A 10,308-nucleotide genomic window follows, 5' to 3' on the forward strand; every position below is an offset into this window, starting at 1 on the left:
GGACTTAATCGTGTAAAATGTAAAAGTGATGTTCTAATAGTTAAAGGTATCAAATGGCTATAGAATCTTAAAGAAGAGGTCCTTATGTGGTAATTAACCCATTTGAGAGTTAGTGGATGATATTGGCTTGGTTTTTGGTGTAAATATTAAGTATTTTAAAGGTTAAATATGTAAATTGATTATTAATGGTTAATTAAATTAAAACAAAACCATTTTATCATCTTTTATCATCCTTCTCAATCGAAATTAGAAGAGAAGAAACACCATAGTTAGGTTTTTCATTCGGCCAAGGTTGTATAGCTCATTAAGGTACGATTTTTGCCCCTTTTTTAATGATTTCTATGTTTTTGAGATCGTTGCAGCTTAATCTAGCTAGCCCAAGGACTAATTTATAAATCTGTTAAAGGTTTAGGGTTTTGCCATTGATGAATGTTGATGTATTTTGATGTTTAATGGTAGAAAATGCATGCTTGTTGTTAGATAAACAACATTTGTAAAGTGATTTTTGACAAAATTGTCAATTAGGGATTAAATTGTGAAATGTGTACATTTTGTGGTTAAATTGTGAAATAAATGAAAAATATGGACTGCTAGGGACCTAATTGTAAATTGGCTAGTGTAACACCCCTAACCCGTATCCGTTACCGGAATAGGGTTACGAGGCATTACCGATCAAATCACAACATACAACATACATTTCTCGAACATAAAGCCATTATCACATAATCATCAATTAAACATAATCACATTGTCCCTTATTAGGCTCTACGAGACCTTAAAACATGCTTGAAAGAGGTTTAGGACTAAACCGATAACATTTGAAAACTTTGGAAAACTTAGAAAATTTTCATGCATAAAGGGATCACACGCCCGTGTGAACAGACCGTGTGCCTCACACGGCCACCAGACACGCCTGTGTCACAGGCCGTGTGAAAATAGGGCATACATACTGACTTGCATTACACGGCCGGAGACACGCCCGTGTGCCATGGCTGTGTAAAATTAAGAGGGTATACTGACTTGGCCATATGGTTGACCACATGCCCATGTGCTAGCCCGTGTGCCACACACGGCCAGTAGACACGCCTGTGTGTCTAAGCCATCTAACTCACCGACTTGTTTAATTAAGTTACAGTAGACACACGGTCGAGGTACATGCCCGTGTGCTCAACCGTGTGGGGTGAAATTAGGCTTGGTTTAAGCCACATTTCTTACCCTCCTCAAGCATACCTAAACCACATCGTTTCATACCATTTCAATGCACTTATAGGCAACCAAAACATGCCAATTCATAAACAAATCATGTCATTTCATCTTCAACCATTTCACTACTCAAATCATATCCGTAAACATACCACATCAATATGTCATAACCTACATTTTTCACTTATCTTCCATATGTAAGTTCTCACCATATTAGCATCTAATTCATGTCACAAAATATACCAATTCATCATCATCAAAATGTACCAATTCATCATCCCTATACCATACCAAACATGCCAAAACACAAGGCTATATATATATATACATCATATATCACTTATAAATATTATGAATTAAGCCAACTTAAATGGCTAAATACTCACTAACATTTACATCATATACAAGACAAACTCACATTCAACATTACCAAACACATTTCCACATAACTCAAGCCTATACATGCAATATAACCAAGTCACAAGTGTATAAATACCGAAATCAAAAACCGGATAGTGTGATGTAATCTCCGCTGACTTCCAACCCGAGTGAACGTCTGAATCACTATGAAACATAGAAAAATAACACAAAGTAAGCTATAAAGCTTAGTAAGCTCGTATGATATTAAACTCATCTTATTGAATAAGCACATATTAAGCATTTACATATACTATAATATAAATTCATTTGATTTCATCTTTATACCATAATTCCAATCACATAATTAACAAAGCTTCACAAGTTTATTTATTTCTTTGCTCGTGTGGAGCAATTACATTCTTATCTAATCATTCACATTTACATGTACATAAACGAATATATACAACTTTATTTAATCCAATATCAATCACATTTTATTTAGTAAAGATGAATCATGTGAAATATCATCAAATAACAGTATTTCGCACACTATGTGCCATATGTATATTTAGTTAAATCTATAATATCTCACACATCATTCAATTCATACCTCATTATAGCCAAATAAACACATTTTTGGCATAAAACATACTTATACATAAATCTTTCTCATTTCATACACATGATACACTAAGAACTCACCAAATTACCTTCATTTGATTCTCATATAGGTTTTGTACATACCTGTTACACTAAATTTGATTGTACTTTCATTCTTGTCTTGACTATGCCCTTTGAACCATTCGAAATCGCTAAGGATACTTGGAAATCTTATATAACTCATATAATGTCATATCCCAGATATGGTCTTACATGTTATAGTATATCAATGCTAATAGCTCAGCTATGGTCTTACACGAATCTCATATAGATGCTAATGTCCCAGAAATGGTCTTATAATTTATAGCACAATAATTCAATTTATAGCACAATTTAACACCATTTATTAACATACGAACTTACCTTGTTCGCTGTAACAACGAATTAGGTCGACTAATCCGATAATTTGTTTTCCCTCGTTCTAGATCCGAATCTCATTTTTCTCAATCTATATAATAACAAAATTTACTTATTTAATCATTAATTCATTCAATTTAACACAATTTACATATTTTGGAAAAATTATACTTTGGCCCTATTATTTCACATTTTTGCAATTTAGTCCTTATTACATAAAATAACATTTTTATGCAATTTCATCCTACCCATGCTTAGCCGAATTCTTCTTATTTCCTTAGCAGCCCACATTTTCCAAATAATCACACTTTTAACCCCATAATTTTAAAATTTCACAATTTAATCCCTAATTTGTATTTTCATCAAAAATCACTTTATAAAATATGAAAATCTAACATCAAATATTCATATTTCACCATTAAACATCAAAGATCACATGAGATCATCAATGGAAACTATCAAAATCTTTAATATTTTTGAAATTGAAGACACGTGCTAGCTAGTACTAGTTGTAACAATCTCAAAAACGTAGAAATCATTAAAAATGGAGCTAAAACCGTACCTAATCGAGCATTTGAAGTTTGGCCGAACCAAAATATTCTCCCATGGCTGCCATTATTTCTAATTTTCAGTGGAGAAATGGTGAAAAAATGATGATTTTAATTTGTTTTTGTAACGCCCCAAAAATTGGGCTTAGAAGAGTTGGACTTTGAGTCTGGGATTCGGATAGAAGAAAACCTGAATATTGAGAAGTTTTGAATATTACTAGTGTTTAAAAATATATATATTGATAAAATATTTATGTTAGTACTAATATTTTAATTTTTATAAAAATTATTATCATTATAATTATTAGATACAAATATATTTATAAAATTATTGTTGTTAATTTAGTGTTTAAATTAACATATTATTAGAAAATTTTACAGTATCTATTTTTATTGATTTATGGAAATTATAATTATTATTATTAGGAAAAAATATATATATTATCGTATTTGAAATTTTCATTATTATGGTTATTATTATTATTTTAGTTTTTAAATAAAATATGAATGGCTTATAGTATGGGAAAAAGTCTAGGCTCGGCCCATAGCTTTAGCGAAATTTTCAAATTTTGCCTCTTAAGAGAATCTGGGCAGTAGGCCTTATTAATAACATGGGCTGAGTTTTAGCATAAAAAAGCACCTGGCCCAGTGGCTAAGCACGCTAGGAGGCCGTGGGAAGTGCTTGGGTTCAAGGCACGGCGCGCGCAAATTGGGTTTTTTTTTAGTATGCAGGTTGCGGTTGGAATAGGCCTTAAAGGAAGTTGGGAATGAAGTTTGACACAAGGAGAGCCTGTGGCGCAGTGGCAAGCAACATATGTGTGTGTTTAAGAGGTCGCAGGTTCGAGATGTACAGCAGGCAAAAATATCCTTTTTGTTTCGCAAGTAACCGAAGCTTCAGCAATTAAGGTTTATAATTAATTGTGACCGTATATAAGTAAAGAGAGAAGCATGGTGTAGTGGCCAGTAGCACGAGCGAAGGCACAAGGGCAGACAGGAGGTCTAAGGTTTGAGCCTCACCTCGTGCACGGAAGGCTTGGATTTTTGCTGTGACAGCCCTAAAGTGTCCCTAGTCGGAAAGCGATTTCGGGACCGCTAAACCGAGTCACCAAATTATTTGAAAATGATAATTATTGTCTAAAATATGTGAATATGAATGTGTGAAAGTTTTAAGCTTCGATTTAGTTAATTGCATGTGAATTTAGTTAATAGGACTTATGCGTGACACTTTTGAAATGTGATAGGTTAATCTATAAGGATCTATTAGTGCATGTAATAAAAAGGGTGGACTTGCATGTCAATTTCCTCACTTAATTGGTAGTGGCCGGCCATGACAATGAGGGTGGACAAAATGTGATGGGTAAAACATGTCATAAACATGTTATGTTAGTGTTTTATGGGAGGAATGATAAAATAAGGAGCATGGGTAATAAAATAATAGTGGTTAGTAGGAGGAGAAAAAGAAAAAGAAAAAAAAATGAGCTAGGCTACTCTTCCATTGTCGTGACTTGAGGAAGGAAGAAGAAGAGGATTTTCTTGCTTCATGTTTGGTTGGTTGGTGTTTAGGAGGAGCTCAAGAGCTTAGAGGACCAAAGTTGGATAAGGGAAAGGAAAAAGTGATCGAATAGCCGCCGAAATCGTTCGACAACATCCGAGGTAAGTTTTTGAGTAATGGATCTTATATTATGATTCGATTAGATCATATTTTAAGTAAATCAAAATCATGCTCTTTGTATGTAACTATTGAGCCGAAAATGATAATGCTTGATAAGTGACTTGTGTTTGAATTCTAGTTATGAAAATGAAATATAGATGTGTCATGATTTATTGATATGTGCATGGATATTCGGATGATAATCGGGCTAAGTCCCGAAGGCATTTGTGCCAGTTACTATATCCGGGCTAAGTCCCGAAGGCATTTGTGCGAGTTACTATAACCGGGCTAAGTCCTGAAGGCATTTGTGCGAGTTACTATAACCGGGCTAAGTCCCAAAGGCATTTGTACGAGTTACTATATCTGGGCTAAGTCCCGAAGGCATTTGTGCGAGTTGCTATAACCGGGCTAAGTCCCGAAGGCATTTGAGCAAGTAGCTATATCCGGCTAAACTCCGAAGGTACTTGGTTTGGGAATGAGCGGTGTTGCTGTAATAATTTCAATTAATACGCTCGTAAAATCCCAACGATGAGGTACATTTCGTATATGTATTGGAGTAGTTGATTCATTTTAAATATTATTCGCTCAGTCAATTAATGAGCTTCCGGCCTTTGGTTAAGTTGATCCCTTATGTGTGAATATGAGGGTTGGAAATGTGAAGTAGGACTGATTTTTGAGAATATGTGTATATGAAATTATCCGTTTAGTTATATGAATGCTATACTTCAGTTGTGCCTAATTTCATTGCTCAAAACTTACTAAGCATTAAATGCTTACTCCGTTCTTTGAATCTCTGTTTTATAGATTTTGGTTCGTCAGCTATCGGACTCGGGATTGTCGAAGTCGAAGTCGTCCACACTATCAAAGCCCTTTTGGTACACTTTTGGTTGAACTCTGAAAATGGCATGTATAGGACTACCCTTGTTGTTGTTGGTCATGTACCCTTTGGTTTTGTATAAATTTGGATAGCCATGCGAAAATGGCTTATATATACTTTGAGCATAGCATTATAATCGTTTTGTATGTTGTTCATTGAGAGGTATGGAAATATTTGGTAACGATTAGCCATTGGAATGGTTAATCATGATCATTTTGGTGCTTTGTATGACAAAATTCTAGTTGATTCATGGAAAACCATGAAATAGGTAAAGTTTACCTTAAAAACAGATGCTGACAGCAGCAGTGGTATGGATTTGAAAAATCACTAAAAATAGTAGGAATGGAATTAAATAGTGAATAAATTATGTAATCTAACCTTGATGAATCTATTTTCATATGAAAGTAACGAAACGATCATATGAGCCGTATTTTATGAGATGCTTAAGTTTTCGTGAAACAAGGCCAGAGCAATTTCTGGATCCCCTGTTCCGACTTTGGAAATTCATTATAAATTAACCAGAGATAATTAGAAGTCATACCCTATATGTACAGATTCCTTTTCGAGTCTATTTTCTTTACAAACAAACGGCATAAGTATTGAAGCCCTGTACAAGGAGATATCTAAGTCGTAATGCATGAAGGTCAGAGTAGTCGAACCCTGAAACAGGGGAGACTTTAACTAATAAACTGTACTAATTGGCTCGACCAAAAATTCTAGAAAAGAAATTTGTAGATGGATATATGAGTCTAGTTTCAGGTAAAATTTACGAAACTGGTTTTCGAGTTTTGGAACTCAAGATATGATTTTTAAGGTGACAGTGACGCAGTTAGCCAGCTTGTCTGGAAATTTTTAAAATGGTCTGTGAAAATAAATGAATTAAGTCTGTTAGCACCTCGTGTTCGACTCCGGCAACAGTCTCGGGTACGGGGTGTTACAATTTTATTGGTATCAGAGCTACGGTTTAGTCGATTCTAGGACTACCGTAATACGTTTGGGTCTAGCTATACATGCCATTATGTGATTATTTGATAGTGTGGTGATTTCTGACAATTGAAAATGTGTTTATTTATAGTAATGGATCCCGATCCCAACCGAGCGGTAGCTGATGATCTTGAGAGTGTAGCGCCTGCTCCCGCACAAGGGACAGCGCCGGCGGACTCTCAACCTATTGCTAGTAATCCGAATGATGAAGCTAGACAAGCTTTTTATAGCGTGATGAATGATTGGTTCAACCAATACATTCGAACTAATACGGCTGTTCCACAACCTCCATTCCCGACTAATACCACCCCCGCACCTACAATACCTCCGGTAACTGACCAAATAAGGTCAAATAAGCCCCCAGTTGACAGAATCCGAAAACACGGGGCTACTGAATTTAAAGCTACGGACAGCGATGATGCCGAGCAAGCTGAATTTTGGTTGGACAACACTATTCGGGTATTCGATGAGCTATCTTGCACACCCGATGAGTGCCTAAAGTGTACTATCTCCTTGCTACGTGATTCTGCCTACTATTGGTGGAATACGTTGACTTCTGTTGTGCCCAGAGAGCAAGTAACTTGGGAGTTTTTCCAAACCGAGTTTCGGAAAAAGTATATCAGTCAGAGATTCATGGATCAAAAACGGAAGGAATTTCTTGAACTTAAACAAGGTTCCATGTCGGTTACCGATTATGAACGAAAGTTTGTAAGGCTTAGCCGGTACGCTCGAGAATGTATTTCTTCAGAAGCCGTGATGTGTAAACGTTTCGAGGATGGACTGAATGATGATATAAAGCTGTATGTTGGCATTTTGGAAATCCGAGAATTTGTGGTACTTGTCGAGCGAGCTTGCAAAGCCGAGGAGTTCAGTATGGAGAAAAGAAAAGCTGATATGAGAGCAAAGGAGTTTCGTAAGAGGTCTTCAGAGAGGCCCTTTAAATAGTAATCGAAGAAATTTAGAGATGATTTAGGCCGATCTAGAGACACTTCGGGTTTTTCTAGAGGAGATCGTGATCGACCCCCTGTGAGTGCACGAGTCATTTCGGTCGCCAGTGTTGGAAATGATCGTCGAGACAGAACGGAGTGTCAGTATTGTGGTAAATGGCATTCGGGGAGTTGTAGATTCCATGACCGCTCCTGTTACAAGTGCGGATTAGCTGATCACTTTATTAAAGATTGCCCGAGATTGTCTGAACAAAACGTAAATCAGAGTGGGAAACCTGGTGCTACTACTGCTCGGGGTAGACCATCTAGAAATACGGGCAATGCTAGTGGCGGTCAGAGAGGATCTAGAGATGCTACAACCAGATCTGAGGCTCGTGCTCTTGCTAGAGCTTACGCTATACGCGCACGCGAGGATGCTTCCTCGCCAGATGTTATTACTGGTACTTTTACTCTCTTTGATACTAATGTGATTGCTTTGATTGACCCTGGTTCTACTCATTCTTATATATGTGAAACCTTAGCATCCAGTAAGACTCTACCTGTTGAGTCTACTGAGTTTGTAATTCGGGTGTCAAATCCTTTGGGTCGTTACGTGCTTGTCGACAAAGTGTGCAAGAAATGTCCCCTAGTAATCCGAGGTTCCTGTTTTCTGACCGATTTGATGCTTTTACCGTTTGACGAATTTGATGTTATCCTCGGTATGGATTGGTTGACCGTACATGATGCAATTGTAAATTGCAAAAGAAAAACCATCGATTTAAGGTGTGTAAATAACGAGATAATCCGAGTTGAGTCTACTGACTTAAATAGGTTGCCAGCTGTAATATCATCAATGTTGGCTCAGAAATATGTAAGAAAGGGGTGTGAAGCATACCTTGCGTATGTACTTGATGACAAAGAGTTAGAAAAGAAGCCTGAATCTGTGCCAGTGGTTTGTGAATACCCGGATGTTTTTCTCGAAGAATTATCGGGTTTACCACCTGTTCGGGTGGTAGAGTTTGGTATTGAGCTTGTACCTGGGACTACACCGATTTCGATAGCTCCGTATCGTATGGCACCAACCGAGTTAAAAGAGTTGAAGGCTCAGTTGCAAGAGTTGATGGATAGGGGTTTCGCTCGACCAAGTTTCTCACCTTGGGGTGCACCAGTATTGTTTGTGAAAAAGAAGGACGGAACCATGAGGTTGTGCATCGACTATCGTCAGCTGAATAAAGTGACAATAAAGAATAAATATCCGTTACCGCGTATTGATGATTTGTTTGATCAACTAAATGGAGCCTCGGTGTTTTCAAAGATAGATTTGAGATCGGGTTATTATCAGTTGCGAATTCGAGATTCGGATATACCCAAAACTGCTTTCAGAACGAGATACGGTCACTACGAATTCTTAGTGATGCCGTTTGGGCTCACTAATGCCCCCGCGGTATTTATGGATTTGATGGATCGGATCTTCAGACCGTATTTGGATCGGTTTGTATTTGTGTTTATCGATGATATTTTGGTCTATTCGAGAAATGAAACCGATCATGCTGAACACCTGGGATTAGTGTTGCAAATTTTACGGGATAAGCAGTTATATGCTAAGTTCAGTAAGTGTGAGTTCTGGTTAAGAGAGGTTAGCTTCTTGGGTCATGTGGTGTCTGCATCGGGTATTCGAGTTGATCCGAACAAAATTTCGGCCATACTTAACTGGAAGCCTCCGAGAAATATTACTGAAGTTCGGAGCTTTTTGGGACTTGCCAGTTCCTACAGACGCTTTGTAAAGGGTTTCTCGATGATAGCCACACCAATGACGAAACTACTTCAGAAAGATGTTAAGTTTGAATGGACAGAAAAGTGTCAGAAAAGTTTCGATCAACTGAAAACTTGTTTGACTGAAGCTCCAGTACTAGTGCAGCCCGAATCAGGCAAAGAGTTTGTCATTTATAGTGATGCATCCCTACTTGGGTTGGGTTGCGTATTGATGCAAGAGGGTCGAGTTGTAGCTTATGCGTTGAGACAACTGAAGCCACATGAGAAAAATTATCCGACCCATGATCTTGAACTAGCTGCCATCGTGTTCGTTTTGAAAATATGACGACATTACTTATTTGGTGAGAAGTGCCATGTATATTCGGATCACAAAAGTCTCAAATATTTGATGACTCAAAGAGACTTGAATCTGTGACAAAGACGTTGGCTCGAGTTGTTGAAAGATTATGAGCTTGTCATTGACTATCACCCGGGAAAGGCTAATGTGGTTGCGGATGCCTTAAGTCGTAAATCACTGTTTGCTTTACGAGCGATGAATGTACACTTGTCTGTTCTATCCAACAATGTGTTAGTGGCAGAATTAAAGGCCAAACCATTGTTGATTCATCAAATTCGTGAAGCTCAGAAAGTCGACGATGAACTGGTTGCAAAACGGGCTGAATGTGTTTCGAATATGGAATCAGAGTTTTAAATTGATGATGACGATTGTTTGAGGTTTAGAAGTCGTTTGTTCGTTCCAAGAAATTCAGAACTTATTTCGATGATTCTGAACGAAGCTCATTGTAGCCGAATGTCAATTCACCCGGGGAGTACGAAAATGTACAACGATTTGAGACGTCAGTTTTGGTGGCATGGTATGAAACGAGACATTTCCGATTTTGTTTCGAAGTGCTTAGTATGTTAGCAAGTGAAGGCGGAACATCAAGTGCCTACGGGTTTACTTCAGCCGATCATGATACCTGAATGGAA

This window comes from Gossypium hirsutum, chromosome A02, assembly GCF_007990345.1.
Source record: "Gossypium hirsutum isolate 1008001.06 chromosome A02, Gossypium_hirsutum_v2.1, whole genome shotgun sequence".
In the NCBI taxonomy this organism is placed as follows: Eukaryota; Viridiplantae; Streptophyta; class Magnoliopsida; order Malvales; family Malvaceae; genus Gossypium; species Gossypium hirsutum.